The sequence below is a fragment of the Anabrus simplex genome, chromosome 12 (assembly GCF_040414725.1).
Source record: "Anabrus simplex isolate iqAnaSimp1 chromosome 12, ASM4041472v1, whole genome shotgun sequence".
Classification (NCBI taxonomy): domain Eukaryota; kingdom Metazoa; phylum Arthropoda; class Insecta; order Orthoptera; family Tettigoniidae; genus Anabrus; species Anabrus simplex.
In genome coordinates, this window is record NC_090276.1 from 86685468 (window position 1) to 86702450 (window position 16983).

Below are 16983 nucleotides of genomic sequence, written 5' to 3' on the forward strand. Positions count from 1 at the left end.
TATGTTTTCAGCCTTAGATGACCCTTATGAGTATACGTCTTCTTGCACGTATAACATTCGAACCGTTTAATACCAGACTGGTTCAAAATATGGGCTAAAAGATCTATTCTATTAGCGCACTTCTTCTCACATACGTTACAAGAATGCGGTATTTCCCCGAGTGAACTAACAGATGCTGCGTCAGTGAAAATCTTCGAGTATATGCATTATCGCATATCGCACATACAAAAGGTTTATCCGTATTGTGAGTGAAGCTGTGTTTTACAAGATTAGATTCACGAGCGAATGATGTCCCTTAGGGGACGAAACATGTCCTAGATATTAATAAATTATATATTGTATTCAATAGGCGGACCGCTCAATTATAATATTGTGACAGTTTCAATAGGCCGGATGGCTTGAATATGTGGATGGAGTGGCATATCTTCGAACTAGTACTCTTTGGAGTCTCAATGAATAAAACTGTATTTTGATGTCAACGACTAGGAGTAACTAACCGTCCAAGAAAGAAAAGAAAAGAAGAAAAGAAAGAAAAACAGAGCGCGCATCGCTAGCATTCGAGAAGCTTACAGTTTCACACCGGTCATAACCAACCATTTGAACGATTTGTGATACTATCAGAATAGCATGATAGAAAATTAATGTGTATGTCAAAAATAACGATTATAATAATAATGATAACAACGCTCCTGAACATTATTTTACAAATGAAACCAGTGTGGAAAATTATTACTGTTGCTAACTTGACTAGAGTTCCGGCTCGAACGCGCGTGCGTGGATTATCAAGGATTCCAACTGGTCAGCTGAGAAGAGAAGTGGGTTATTGGGTTAGTGTGTCTGCCAGTCGCCAGACTTCAGTGGAACTCGACACGCTGTTGAAATAAGTCCTTGGTTCGAGAGCGGACGGCGATAATTAAAGATTGAATTGTGGAAGCTGGACTGTATTAACTTAGTTGGACCATTCAAATATACTACTTAGAATATTATTCTTGTCAACGTACGTAACATAGCGGACGTCAAGTTAAGTTGAGCTGCCTACCGTGTGTAATATTTGAATGATATCTACAGGAAGTGTTGTGTGGCAAATTTACTAATCTTTCTTGTACTAGTTTCAGCCTGAAATTCAAGAGGATAGTGATGAATATCATCATGGTGTTGTCACATACTACTATATGTGTTGGTGCTGAAATTGAAGCTTAAACTCATGTGACCAGCTGACAGGCAACAGGATGAGAGGAAGGCACCTATGACTATATTATGCCTGAGGACGACCAGTCATTCGACATCGTGAAGACGCCTTAAAGCTAAGTCGACACAATTGTCTAATATAATCTGTTTGGTAGAAGTGTAGTTACGTAGTAGTAATTAGTAAATGGTCTGGCAGTATATTTTAGTTATGTAGTTGTAGTACTTGGCCATATTATAAAGACAGTAGAAGATCTTCACATATTTATTATTGTTAGATAATAAAGTGATATTGGAACGGCGTACACGGCTTATGCGTTATACTAAGTGTGTCAGGTAGTGACAATTCTCGGAGTGTGTCTTACAGCTTTATTATAGCCACGATTGGTGGGAATAATGTTAGAGCATTCGTTTATGTAGAATAGATGTTTCTGGATGTACAGTCATCGTACAGAGGCGAGACATAACCGTGCATGGTATCTATTGGGTGTATAATCGTAAAATATTGGAACTTAAAGTCTTAAAAGAGAAATGATTCCGTCATTTTGGATCAGAACCCGTGTAGATAAGCGCGGAATAGAGATAGTTGAATCCAAATATGAGAACCGGTAGGTGGATTGAATCTTCGAGAATTATACACGCGTAGGACTTGTTATGTGATGTTAGATTGAGTTTGTGATATCCCGGGGTGGATCACAAATGTGTAATTGTATAGTAGGAATCGTTATTGGAGATTTCGCTACGGTTAATGTCATAATTTACTCTTCGAGAGAAGTGATATTATAATGAATAAGCGAAGTAATTCTTCGAGAGTAGAATCACGCCATATAGTTATTGAGGCAAGTGATAAGTTGATAGTGGATTATGATAGATATTTGCGTGATTTAGGATATGGAACCTACGTATGTTTGAATTTGAGTACGTTTTCGAAGATGTAATCTTAATTAGATTTATCACGAGTTCTCTATAATTCATGGCTTTAATGTTCACGATAATTTACAATGGTTCTAGAACACCATTCGAGACTTTGCCTGAATTCGAGATTTTCCAGAATATTCGAGGATTTTCATCCAGGTCATCGGATTGAACTCTAGAAATTTCACGATATCTTCAGCTATGATAAACTTATGCAATGGTACTCCTACAATATGATCAAATTATTCAATAATATTCCGACTATATGATCGTCTTTATGTAGCCACATGTGTAGATAGTGTAAAATAGGGTGTAAATAGTAGTGTATTTTTGTATTATTGTATGGTTATGGTGTTTTGGAGTTGATTTTCTTTTGTCTCAGATATTGTTACACGATGCGGATGATGTTAATTTCTTCGTTATTGGCATTTAGAAGTTGTGATATGGCATTGAAGAAATTGAATTTTGAGTTAGGCAGGCCATTTTAAATGTGTATTACATTTCCAGACTTTAGTAATTTATCTATTTAATTTTGTTGATCCAATAAGCGACTGGTAATGGAACAGATTATTATTTCATTGAGCCGACTCAGTTTTAAACAGAAATTGAAGCATCAAATTATGTAATTGCAAAGAATCGTAAATTTTTGAATCGATAAGTGGAAATTTAATGGGATTTTGAGCAAAAGTTAATTCAAATTTTTTCTTTTAATATTTCAGAGCTGATCGTCTGAATCCAGACATTTCAATAAATCAAACGGAATCTGTTTATCTGATCAAAATATTAAATGAATATGTAATTATGATTTGCTAGGACAAGATAGGGCGTGAAATCATGTACCACCCCATTTGATTATTTCTTTTGTACTTCAAGAGATACATTTTTAATTCATTAACGATCATTCACATCATCCCAAGTTAGGGGGATGACAATTTGAGAGTATTTTTGTTATTAATAAACCATGCCATATATTAATTTTATTCTGTATTTTATTTGTTATATGCCACAATTCAGTCATATTTCCTATGCATGCCACATCCTTCGATTTGTTACATGTGCGTCTAATTTATGAACTGAGCACACCTGAGGTGTCTCGGTGTTCTCCGACTGTAGCTTACGGTTGCAATATTTAAGTTTAACTTGAATATTCATTGATTGATTATAGTCAATACGGGATTAGTATTACTTGAAATGAAGCTGTTAAAGCTGACCACTTGCAATATTTACGAGTGTTGAGGAACTCTGAATTCTTCTAAGTCTTTATAAATGGGACTTGTAATATTTACGAGTGTTGAGGAACGAATTCTTCTAAGTCTTTATAAATGGGACTTGTAATATTTACGAGTGTTGAGGACTCTAAATTTTCTACAGTGATTATTCAAAGACTTGTAATATTTACCAGTGATGGGCTTTAAATTTTCACCAGTGATTTTTTGAAGACTTGTAATATTTACTAGTGATGGACTTTAAATTTTCGCCAGTAATTATTCAAAGACTTGTAATATTCACGACTGATGAACTTTAAATTTATTCGAAGTTTTCATGAGCATAGACTTGTGATTTTTGACAGTGATTACTTAAAGACTTGTAATTTTTGCCATTGTAGAACTATAACATTATTGAAAGTCTTCATGAACATGGACTTGTCATTTCCAAGAGTGTTAAAGAGTGAATTCTTGAAAGTCTTTGTGAACGTTGACTAGTGATTTTACTAGCGTTGAGAAACTAATTATTCAAGGTTTTCATGAACTTTGACTTATAAATTCTGCGAGCGACGAAGAACACATTTTCGGAGTCTTGTGGGCATCAACCTCGTTGTACTTGGGTAATGTGATTACCTGCAACATCGTCAGGAACCATCGGAGGTCATCCCGAGCATCGGGAATTTGAGGCGTATTCCATGCAACCAACCTGGATGGTCCGTCCGCATCTTGACGAAGTACTTGGGCATCTTCTGGAACGTGTTCCAGCCGGTGCGGCCTGGTGAGCTGGAGACCCGAGCCATTTAAAGGACAATGTGGAAGACAACCCCTATCTACCACGAGGTGATGTGCAATTTAATATGCATTACATGAATAAACTCTTATCAAATCACATTCAAACTTTTCTTGTAGATAGGGCCCTGCCTCCTGCACCAAGCCCTAGCTAATATTCATCCAGTTTAGCCCTGAGAACTATTCCATGCTTACGTTGAAAATAAATCTTAAAGTCGGGCTCTTTTACTGGTACAATATGCTGATAGTCTTAATATAATAGTGGTTGTTTCACTAAAATTCTTCATCCGTTACGTGGAAGTTGAAGACCTATTAGAGTATTCTTTACATTCTGTTGCATATATACTCGTGTGGAACAACTTATGACTAAGTGTTTGTTTACTTCTTTTAGCATGTCAAACATGGCTATAACGCCTCCTTAAAAATGAACCAGACTGTTCAACAGATAAAAATGCGACGGATCAAAAGCTGATAATTATATTTTACTATAAATATATAGTGCATAAACCGATTTTTCTTTTAACATGTCACTTTTTAAATATAATTACAAAGGTGTACACCTTATAAAAATGACCACTATTATATTAATGACTATAAGCTTATGTAAATATTATTTTAGTTTTAACATGTATATTTCCTAAATTACTATGACGATATTACTATAAGAGTCACGATCAATACATTTTATTGTCTTTGTATAATTTGTCCTAGGCTGATGATGACATATAGTTTTGTCGAAACCGGTACCAAAGTTCATGAACGCGATGATTTAACAGAAATGTAGAAATTTACACGTAACATATAGTATTGAAAAGGTGGATCTTATCATTTTCTTTGTTTATTTTGAATGTACGTTTATGAAATCGCCCAGGGGACAGGATAATTTCCTAAAATTTTGTTTTCTTAAGATGCAAAAATGTTTTCTGATTAACTGCAAATACTGTTAAGTATGCAATGGCCAGCGGGTGAGGTCATAAGGTGTGTACGTTTTTTAAAAGACAAGCGGGTTCATTTGATTATATTTAGTTACTCAAATTTGCTCTTTCCTATTTTTACTTTAATTTCTTTTGGACATGCTTAGTTTTCTCGGGACTTAAAGTAAATATTATGGAAATAAATTCAAGTAAAGTGAAAATATTAAAGTCAGTAAAATAAAGATGAAAAATCAGAGCGGCAGAACATGTTGTCAGATCTGGACAGATCTTGTTTTTGATGCCAGAACTGGGTCATTGAAATTTATGTAAATAGTTATGTTTGGAAGTGCATGTTTATTTTGTGGAGAACTTAGGCTCTGCAGACTAATAGTGTCTTTGCCCAATTGCTGTGTAAATATGTTTTTGTAGAGTTGAGTTGTCAGTGTTTTCATAATTTCGAATGAAGAATTATTTTGTAAATCAGCTGGATCTCTATTTCGAAACTGCAAATAATTAATGTCTTAATTTGACTTCAAGTCATCATTTAAATATTATTATCTGGAAATGCTCAGTAACGTGAGTGTCGAGCCTCAGTAACATTCTTAATTTATTACATCACACTGAATTAATAGAGGCTAATTTTCAGTCTTCAAGATTTAATTAAATCAAGGTAAATTTAACTGACCCCATCATGTAATTATTGTACACGTAAGTATGATCTTCATGATACATTCAAAGATATTGCTGGGCGAATATGAGTTATCAATGATCATATAAACAAATTTCGGGACGTGTGGATTATTTGATCCGATGATTATGGAGAAGCTTGGTCTTCGGTTAGAAATGATGATGGTAATGACTACATCCCACTAACTAATCTTACTCTTTTGGAGACGCTGAGGTGACAGAATTTAGTCCTGCAGGAGACCTGTAAACACCAGTAAATTGACCAACATGAGGTTTACATATTAGAAAACTTCAAATACCACCGGACTGAGTAAGGATGGAACCTCCCAAGTTGGGGTCAGAAGGCCAGCAGCTCAAACGTCTGAGCCAGCGTAATGAGCACGTATATTTTGTGCCTTGGGTAGTAAATTAATTTGAGCCAGGACCCGGGCAGGCCAGTGTGTGTGGGGACTGGAATCCCAGGATTATTTAACTGCATAAGGAGCATTGATCTGTGTTGTTCATTTCGGCGAGGTGATACCAAGGAGAGTTTTTGTTGATATTTCACCCACATTCCTAGATGCCGTTTAATACAATGATTCATTAGTGTGTTCTTTATGTTTTTATTCATTCCAACTCAGTTATAATTCAAGTATAAGACTGAGTTACCAGCCTCATGGCAGTTATTTCGGGAAACAACATTGAAATTGTGATTGAATTCAAGTCAACAGCATGTTTATTTTATTTAGAGAGTCATGCAACTTATTTCAGGAAACAATCTTGACAATGTTTGAATATTAATCAATTTCCTTTCATAGGAAGTTGAGATCTTTGTTGGTGTGTAAGTTGCATGTTTATGTGTCTGAAAAATTAGACATGTGTGCATATTTTTCATGTTTATGTTTCACTGATGTGTATTTGATGTTTGTGGTTTCAGTCCACCAGTGATTTATATTTGTTTTATTATTATTATTGCTTGCATCCGGGAGATAGTAGGTTCGAATCCCACTATCGGCAGCCCTGAAGATGGTTTTCCGTGGTTTCCCATTTTCACACCAGGCAAATGCTGGGGCTGTACCTTAATTAAGGCCACGGCCGCTTCCTTCCAACTCCTAGGCCTTTCCTATCCCATCGTCGCCATAAGACCTATCTGTGTCGGTGCGACGTAAAGCCCCTAGCAAAAAAAAATTATTATTATTATTTATTGATTTTATTTATTATATTATTTATAGTTATATTTATTATGATATTTTGTTATATATATAAAGCTCCAATCATACTGCCCTGTGAGAGACCATCTTAATCATTACATGATCAGTTAACATTTCCCCTACTCCAATTCTCTCAGTTCTATTTTCAATGAACTTAGCCATCAGTTCAGTATACCTGTGCAGGTTGTTGTGTAGAGTTATTTTTAGGATTTCCCCCAAGGCGATTACCTAGGTTTAAGGCTAACAATGTACCACCATGTTATGGACAGATACGGAACCTGAGTATTCATTCCGAATGCTTAAATAAAATAAATAAGTACAGGAATAACAGTGGCATATAATAATTTAAGCCCAATTAATTAATGATTAAATTCATGTGTCAGCGTACAGAGCTTGCATTAAGATGAACTCTATCAGGAGATACACTATGTGATCAAAAGTATCCAGACACCTGGCTGAACATGATGTACAAGTTCGTGGCGCCGTCCATCGCTAATGCTGGAATTGAATAGGGCGTTGGCCCACCCTTAGCCTTGACGATAGCTTCCACTCTCGCAGGCATACATTCAGTCAGGTGCTAGAAGTGTGCTTGGGAAATGGCAGCCCATTTTTCATGGAGTGCTGCACTGACGAGAGGTAGCGATGTCGATCTGTGAGGCCTGGCACGAAGTCGGCGTTCCGAAACATCCCAAAAGTGTTCTATAGGATTCAGCTCGGGACTCTGTGCAGGCCAGTTCATTACAAGGATGTTATTGTCGTGTAACCACTCCGCCACAGGCCATGCATTATGAACAGGTGCTAGATCGTGTTGAAAGATGCAATTCCCATCCCCAAAGTGCTCTTGAACAGTGGGAGGCAAGAACGTGCTTAAAACATCAATGTTGTGTTGTGATAGTGCCACGCAAAACAACAAGGGGTGCAAGACCCTTGAATGGAAAGCACGACCAAACCATAACACCACCGCCTCCGAATTTTACTGTTGGCACTACACACGCTGGTAGATGACGTTCACCGGGCATTCGCATACCCACACCCTGCCATCGGATCGCCACATTGTGTACCGGGATTCGTCACTCCACACAACATTTTTCCACTGTTCAGTTGTCCAATGTTTTCGCTCCTTACACAAAGCGAGGCGTCATTTGGCATTGATCTGTGTGATATGTGTCTTATGGGCTGCCGCTCGACCATGAAATCCAAGTTTTATCATCTCCCACCGAACTGCCATAGTACATGGAATGGATCCTGATGCAGTTTGGAATTCCTGTGTGATGGTCTGGATAGTTGCCTGCCTATTGCACTTGAAGACCGTCTTCTTAACTGTCGGCGGTCTCTGTCAGTCAACAGACGAGGTCGGTCTGTATGCTTTCGTGCTGTATGTGTCCCTTCAAGTTTCCACTTCACTATCACATCAGAAACAGTGGACCTAGGGATGTTTAGGAGTGTGGAAATCTTCTGAGACAAGTGACACCCAATCACCTAATCACGTTCCAAGTCCGTGAGTTCCGCGGAGCGCATCATTCTGCTCTCTCACGATATCGAATGGCTACTGAGGTCGCTGCTATGGAGTTCCTGGCAGTAGGTGGCAGCACAATGCACCTAAGATGAAAAACATATGTTTTGGGGGTGTCCGGATACTTTTGATCATATAGTGTATAATTTGAGTGTCAATGTTTTCATGTTATTTTGTTTGATCTGATCAGTTGTTAGTTCATTTCTTAGATTAGTAAACATTTTCTATCAATCTCACATCATGGTCACCCTATCATCAAGGTGTAATTTATTTAGGTGTATTTTTAGCCATGGACTGAGCATGTCTTGGGATCTGCTCAGTAGCTTGGGGCATTGTCAATGTGTACATTTCAGGGGACAGTGCACTGATCCAAATAAAGCAGTAAAACACCATTAACGTCATAATTAAAATTAAATGAACAATTTGACATGGCAAAACTTACAACCTTAATCCCGTTTACCATCATACAACTGTCTGCTGTCCGAATGATCAGTTAACATTTCCCCTACCCCAATTCTCTCAGTTCTATTTCCTACACCCTTAGCCATCACTTCAACCACATTTTTGTCTAACCAGTAGCCGCGATTTTTGTGAGTAATATCCTATGATCCACCCTGTCAATTTTGTCATCATATTAACCTGTTACTTTTTTTTGCAATTTGCTTTACGTCGCACTGACACAGATAGGTCTTATGGCGACGATGGGACAGGAAAGGGCTAGGAGTGGGAAGGAAGCATCCGTGGCCTCAATTAAGGTACAGCCCCAGCATTTGCCTGGTGTGAAAGTGGGAAATCACGGAAAACCATCTTCAGGGCTGCCGACAGTGGGGTTCGAACCCACTATCTCCCGAATACTGGATACTGGCCGCACTTAAGCAACTGCAGCTATCGAGCTCAGTCCTGTTATTTTTGCTAAATTTAATTTCTTAGTAAGTTGCTGCAATCTCTCCTTACTTCCACAATAATTCCTCGCACAATTTCCTTCTAATTTGCACCTCCTTCTTAGTCTCCTTATTTCCCTGTTATAATATAATGGGTCCTTAATTTTCCTTGCCATATTTGAAGGTACTAACCTTTATCCATACTCGTCAGCAATTGCTTGGAACACATCCCATAGGCTGCTTACACTTTCATTCATAATTTTCCATTGATAATAATTACATTTGCAAAATTTCCCCATGCCTCTCTTATTAACCATATCATATTGCCAAACGGTCCTACTTTTACAATCTTCCCTTCAATCATGTTTATTTTTAACTCTGACAAAAAGAGCTTCATGAACACTTATACCATCTACCACATCAGTTTCTCTATAGAGCTCATCTGGTTTCATCAGCATTACAACTAGAATATCTTTCCCTCTAGTTGATTCCATCACTTTCTGAATCCCATATTACCTTATTCATCATCAGTTGTTCATGTTTTCTGTCATTCACATTCCCTTCCCAGTTAATATTTTGTAAACTGAGATCACCATGATGATCTTCAAGAACCATACTTGCGGACCTCAAATAAATGTTTGACAAGCCTCACTCGATTGCCTACACTTAACATCATACAATCACATTATCAACTGTATTCAAATCCATTATTGTTGTTAAGGTACTCTTTGTCTCTGGGCAACCTGCAGCTGTTGCAGGAAGACTACATAATAATAATTAAACAACTATTTAAAATTGTTTTACATGAGTCTGCCTTGTCACCTTATAATGATAGAAAACTACTTATTTTACCATACATGTTTTGGGAAAATCATCCAGTCCCTTCATCAGTGATGTCAGCTCAAAGAATAAAACAATATAACATTATCTTTTGTTTTTTACAATTTAAAGAAGTACTGTGTCCTAATTCACCACATCAATGATACATAGTTTGGATATCAAAGATATGTACTCAAACATTCCTATTGAGGATACTATAAAAATAGTAAGAAAGAATTTAATGCAACATAGCAAATTAAGTAAGGGTGAAATTGAAGAATTTTTAACATTACTAGAATTTACTTTGGAATACTAGAATTTACTTTGGAAAATAATTATGTTGTTTTTGACAAAAAAATTGACAAACAGTCTAAAGGCCTTGCAATGGGGTCACCGGCTTCAGGTATTTTAGCAAACATATTCATAGATGACATGGAATATAATAAAACAGTGGATAAAATAGATGGATTGTTTAAATGGTTAAGATATATCATCGATGTATTTGTTATTAAAAAACATATCAGATCTGATATGTTTTTGACATGCTCTATTGGTGAAAAATATCTAATTCCCTCTGTACCGGGCGGTACACCTCCACACCGTTTATTTAAAAGTTGCGCCAGTTAAAACTCCTCTTCTGGAGGAAGTCTGAACTTTATCTACGGTCTTAATTTCCAAATTTCTCAGAAGATGTCACTACCTGGAAATTTTTGAGTTTGTGAACTGTGTCATTTTCGACGTACTTTTGTTTTGCTTGTATTAAGAAGTGTGAACTTTCTCTTCTAGAGGACACTACTGAAGATCAACAATAGTGCAACCTAGTGCGGAGTCAAAGAACTATTTTGTTGGAGAAAATTTAATTTCAGGAGTTTGTTCTTTGTTAAATTTCTTTCTGTCATTGTTTAAGTTGGCAATATTTACCCCTTTCTTCCCCTTGTTTTGAATGTGTCCAATCATGAATTTCTTCAATGAATTTCTGACCAATCTGGTGTATCTTTCCCCAACTTGAATCTGTTGCGGGGTCCTACCCAATAAAATCTTTGTGGGAGGGTGTTTTTTTTTCCCTAACGCCTAGAATTTTCTGCGAGAGTATTTAAACTGCTGATTTTAGGGTCTCCGGGCCACTTCTGTCCCATCTTTCAGTGTATTAAGTACATAGCAGGAGGCGGGAAGCGCCTCTTTCCTCGGCAGCGATCTACTACCAGGTAATGGCCTATTTATAACTTCTTTTCTGGCTAGGTCGGCAGTTTAACTCTCGCGGCGGGTTCGAAGCGTTTTCCATCATGTAACCTTTTCCTAAAATGTAACTACTCTTTTCTTCTATTCTCTTGTAAAGCTACATAATGGGATAGAGAGTGCTAACCCTCTCGAGCTCCCACTCATATTGTTTTGAGGTGAACTTATTTTTCACAACCTATTCTTCGATAACATATAACTATTGTTCCTTTCTTAAGTCACCTCTGTAGTATGGGATTAGCCCTTGCATCAGTGGCCTAAGAGCCAAAATAGGTCTTAAAACAAAGTGTATTAGGAGTGCAAGTTCGCCTCCTCTCAAATTGTTATTTTAGAGGTCATTTAATTAACATTCTTTTCGTTTAATAGACCTCAGTAGATTGGGTATTTTACCCCTGTGTTATGTCCGTTGAGGACAGCTTGAAGGTGGAGTTTAGTGTGGCCTGGGAGAGGTTTAAAGTGGAGAGCGTGTGGCTCTTTTAAAATTGTATGTTGTATGCCTCGAGGAGGTTTTTCAGTGTAATTTGGAGCAAGGGCTCCTAGGTATGAATGGGGTTTTCTGCCCCTCTGTTAAAATTGTGTTTGGGATAAAACTGAGCTGATTGCCCAAGCATTGTGTTTTCAGGGCTCGAAGCCCAAATTCTGTAATCCCTGTAATTGTACATTTCAAATTGTGTTTCGGCTACTAAGTACCTGTTCTATTTGTTGTTACCTAATTTTGAAAAGAAAATATAACCTTGTTAAATTTTAAAATTTAATTTCACTTTAGTAGTTTGAGACCCGTTCACGCCCGCACCTTCTTTCACCTCTACCTACCGCCAAAACACGGTAACAAGTGGTAGCAGAGCGTGGTTGAATGGGTCTCAATTTTGCCCCTCTTGACGGTTAAACATTGCTTTAATTCAAACTCTAACCATTTTCTCAGTTGCTGGCATTTGTGAGTTTTTCAAAATCGTTCTGTCATCATGCCTGGCCCTCGCGATGTTCTCCTCCTTAACTATTTGCGCAAAGAGGAGTTGATATACGAGTTAACTATCAGAAACGTTCAATCTGGAGGCACGGTTGCAATAGACACTAACAAGCTTAGAGAGTCCCTTGATTTGCCCATTTCCATCCCCAATTTGGGAGAGAAAGAAATTGATGACTCTCTTTCCACGATCGTCGAGAATATTACTGGGCTAGCATCTGTAGTTAGTTTTTTTGATGAAAATGATCCGTCTCCTAATCAAATTAAGCGTGTGCAAGGCAGACTATATCACTTTTCAAATAGAGTTAATGATCTGTTGTCTCTAAAAGTGAATGACGTTCAGAGGAAGGAAGCTAATACGCTCCTTGAAACTATTTCTGAATTGTCTAGTAAAGTCACTCTATTGTTAACTGGGGAAATTCCTCCCAAATCTGATCTACCCACCATAGTGAATGTAGGTAGCGAGGAAGAGTCTCCTAAGGGAGAAGTAAATAGGAAAACCCCCACTGCTCAAACTATCTCTGCCCCATTGGACAACGAGTCTGAACGCCGTGCATCGTTGGGTAACATCCGTTCTGAATTAACTTCTTTGCCATTGAAACCTTTACCTACTATGTCACCCGGGTTTAGTAGCTTGCCTCATCCATTGGCAATGTTGCTAAGAGGTATCTCTAAGTTTTCTGTCAACACCACCAGTGAAGTTATTTCATTTTTAAGATTTTTAGTTGAATTTCAGGATCACGCCCTTGTGTTTTCTCTTTCCCCTTGTCAGATTTTGCAAATTATCTATCCGTATGCTATTGGTGTTCTCTCAGATAAAATAGTAAGAGCCATTGCTGAACAGTCATCTATTGAAGATTTTCACGCACACTTGCTTGCAAATTTCATTCCTGCCCGCGCGAGGTCATCCCTGATTCAGAAATACTATTATCGAGTACAGAGGTTGGATGAAAACTTGGCTGATTTCATACAGGACATTAAGTTTTATACTAGGGTGTTTGCCCTTCATTTTCCTGAAGATCAGATTGTACAGGCTATTGTAGAGGGAATTTCACCATCTTATAGGTCATATTTGTGTTTCGCGGCGTGCCCGCAAAGTTTCTCTGAACTTGAAGCATTGGCCGTCTCAGCGGAAGGAGTTAGGTACGCCGATTCCTTGCGTGTGGCAAAAGAACCCCCTCCTTCGTTTAGTAATACCCGGCCTCCACCTCGCCGACCAGTCATACCCCGTAAATGTTATGCTTGTGGGTCAACTGACCATCTGCGCAATAAGTGTCCACTGATCAAGTCTAGTAGGGCAAATAATGGAGCTGGTTCAGCACAAGGCTGTTTTAAATGTGGGGCCTTCTCACATATCGCCAAGAATTGCCCAAACTCGAATAGCACCCCCTCCTGCTCAACTTCTGGTGCAAATTCCGCCTATGCTAATAACAAAAAGTGACTAGTGGCTTCGGCTGAGTCGACTAATCCATCTTCCCGAGACTCAGCCCCTGGTACACAGGTTGTAAATGCAGAGAACGATCAGCCTTCAAATTCATCTTTTGAATGCCCTAAAGAATGTCTTAGGATTGCGGCGGATACCCCCGCACCTGTTCCTTTTCTTAAGATTGAGTTAAATAACGAGCCTATAACAGCTCTATTAGATTCAGGCAGTGTTTGTTCCATTATTTCGGCTGAATGGTACTCGAAATTGAAATCTGTTTGTAAACTACCTGTCTATGATTCTTCTCCTATTCAATATGTTTCGGCTAATTCATCTCCATTAGAAATTCTAGGTTCCGTACTGGTCAAAATTCGTATTTTTAAATTTACATGGAAAATTAAACTGTTTGTGGCTAAGCACTTGTCTTGCCCCATCATACTGGGAGCGGACTTTATATCTCACACTGGTCTTGTGCTCGATCTCCAGTCTAGGTCGTGCACATTCAAATTTGCGTCCAATTGTAATATTCCCTTGTTAAAGTGTAATTCTGTATCATGTTCATCTATTTCGCCTACCCAGGATGAGATGTTGTTAGACCTTAGACATCTACCTGAGGAGCAGGCTGATAGTATTCGTAAATTGTGTCAGTCGTTTCCCGAGGTGTTCTCTGATACTCTTGGTGTTACTGACCTTATTGAATACAAAATTGAGGTCACGGATTCGATTCCTGTCCGTTTTCCACCTTATAGGCTATCTCCACCTAAAATGAAGGCTCTGAAAGAAATTATCGATCAGATGTTGAAGGATGGTATTATTAGGCCCTCTAAATCGGCGTATTCATCGCCTATTTTTCTAGTCCCGAAACCCCAAGGAGGCTTCAGGCCTGTCATTGATTACAGGGCTCTCAATCGGAAGGTGGTGTTGCAATCTGTGCCCCTTCCCGACCTTCATTCTTGCTTTTCATGGTTTCGTAAGGCCAAGTTCTTCACTATCTTGGACTTGAATCAGGCCTATAATCAAATTCCCCTTGCCGAAGAGTCTAAACACCTTACAGCGTTTGCCACGGACTGGAATTTATACGAATACAACCGCGTGCCTTTCGGGCTCCCCACGGGGGCAGCTGTGCTCACTAGGCTACTAGATAGGGTCTTCTCCGACATCAAATTTGAGTACTTATATCACTACTTGGATGATGTCGTCGTATTTTCAGAGACTTTTGAAGAACATCTAGATCATCTGCGAGAAGTTCTCGATCGCCTTCGTAAGGCTGGGTTAACTGTTAAGTTGTCCAAGGTTGCCTTTGCTAAGCCCTCTATGTCATTCCTAGGGCATATTGTGTCACCCGATGGTGTATCAGTCGATCATTCTAGAACACAGGCCATCCGTGATTTTAAACCTCCCAAGGACATTAAAGGTATCGCCAGGTTCATTGGTATGGTGAATTTCTTCAGAAAGTTCATTCCTAACTTTGCTAATAGAGCGGCGCCCTTAAACCTTCTTCGTAGGAAAGGCATCAAATTCGAGTGGGGACCTTCTCAACAAGCCGCTTTCGAAGATCTTAAATTAGCTCTCTGTAATGCCCCTGTACTTGCTATGCCTGATTTCTCGAAGAAATTCATCGTCCAAACGGACGCGTCGTCGTCAGCTGTAGCTGCAGTCCTTCTTCAAGAGACTGAACTAGGGAGGCGACCCATCGCCTATGCATCTAGGACATTGTCAGCTCAAGAAGCTAAGTATTCCATCTATGAGCTCGAAGGTTTGGCAGTTTTATTTGCCTTAGAAAAGTTCCGTCTCTATCTGGAACATGTCAAATTCGACCTGGAGACAGATAACCAAGCCTTAAGCTGGGTCTTAGGTAGGCCGCGTCGTATTGGTCGTATAGCCCGTTGGGCCATCCGTATTTCTGCCTTCCAATTTGACGTCAGGCATATCAGAGGTACCGAAAATGTTGTCGCTGATGGACTCAGCCGTATGTTTTCAGACGACGTTGAGAACCATGAACAGGTCGACAGTTCATCACCTCCCGAGTCCATGCTATCTGAGGTTAATGCCATCCTAACAGATGCTCCCATGCTCTTTAGAGATATCGAGAAATACCAACGTGAAGATCCTACGCTGGCTCCGATAATGGAAACCCTTTCTTCTGGGGAACATGTCGTCCCTTATGTTCTGAGGAATGGTGTTTTATGTTGCCCTTCGAGGCATGACAAGATGATGAAAGTTGTCGTTCCAGCTGTTCTCGTGTCTATGATCTTCAAATACTATCATGAGACCCCATTGGGGGGGCATCTTGGAATCTTTAAAACCCGTGAAAAGATTCGTGAAAGGTTCATCTGGAAAGGTATGGACGGTGAAATTCGTGAACTTGTAAAAGCCTGTAAATCTTGTTTGCTTAGTAAACCAACCATGTCCACTAAGGTAGGCCTTTTGTCTTCTCATCAAGCGTCGCGCCCCATGGAACGCCTGTATATTGATTATGTGGGACCCTTCCCCCAGTCAAAGGGGAATGCCAACAAGTTCATCTTTGTATGTGTAGATGGTTTTACTAGATTTTCCTGGTTATTTCCGACTAAGCTGGCTACCGCTCAGTCCACCATTACCTGCTTAAATTCTATTTTTGCTTCTTTTGGTCCGTGTCAATATATTGTATCTGATAACGCTAAGGCTTTTACATCTAATTTATTTCGTAAATTCTGTTTTGACTTATCAATATCTCATGTAACTACTTCTGCTTATTACCCGCAACCATCTCTGGCTGAACGGGTTAACCGTAATCTCAGGTCCGCTCTCATTGCTTATCATCATGAAGATCCTTCCAGGTGGGACACGTCCCTGCATTGGTTAGCTTTTGCTTTGAATTCGGCGGTTCATGAATCTCACAAGTTTACTCCAGCTTCTTTGATGTTCAAGTTTGTTCCCAACTCGCCGCTCTCTAACCTCTGGTCTCTGAGTGACATTCTGCCCGAGACAATAGATCCGGACAACATTAAAGATCTTTGGAAGAAGGCTAAAGCCAATCTTAAAGTGTCTCATGAAAAGGTTAGGGAAAGGTATGATCGTGGACGGAGACCCACCCCTTTGAAGGTAGGTGACCAGGTTATGGTCAAAAAATTTGTTCCCGCGGGCAAGCTTGCCCCCAGATTTCATGGGCCTTGTATCATTCTCGATTTTCTTACGCCGGTTACCTTATTGTTAAGTAATCCAGCCACCGAGAGGATATTTAGAGTTCACCTGTCCCAGGTGAAACCGGTGTAATTTCTGT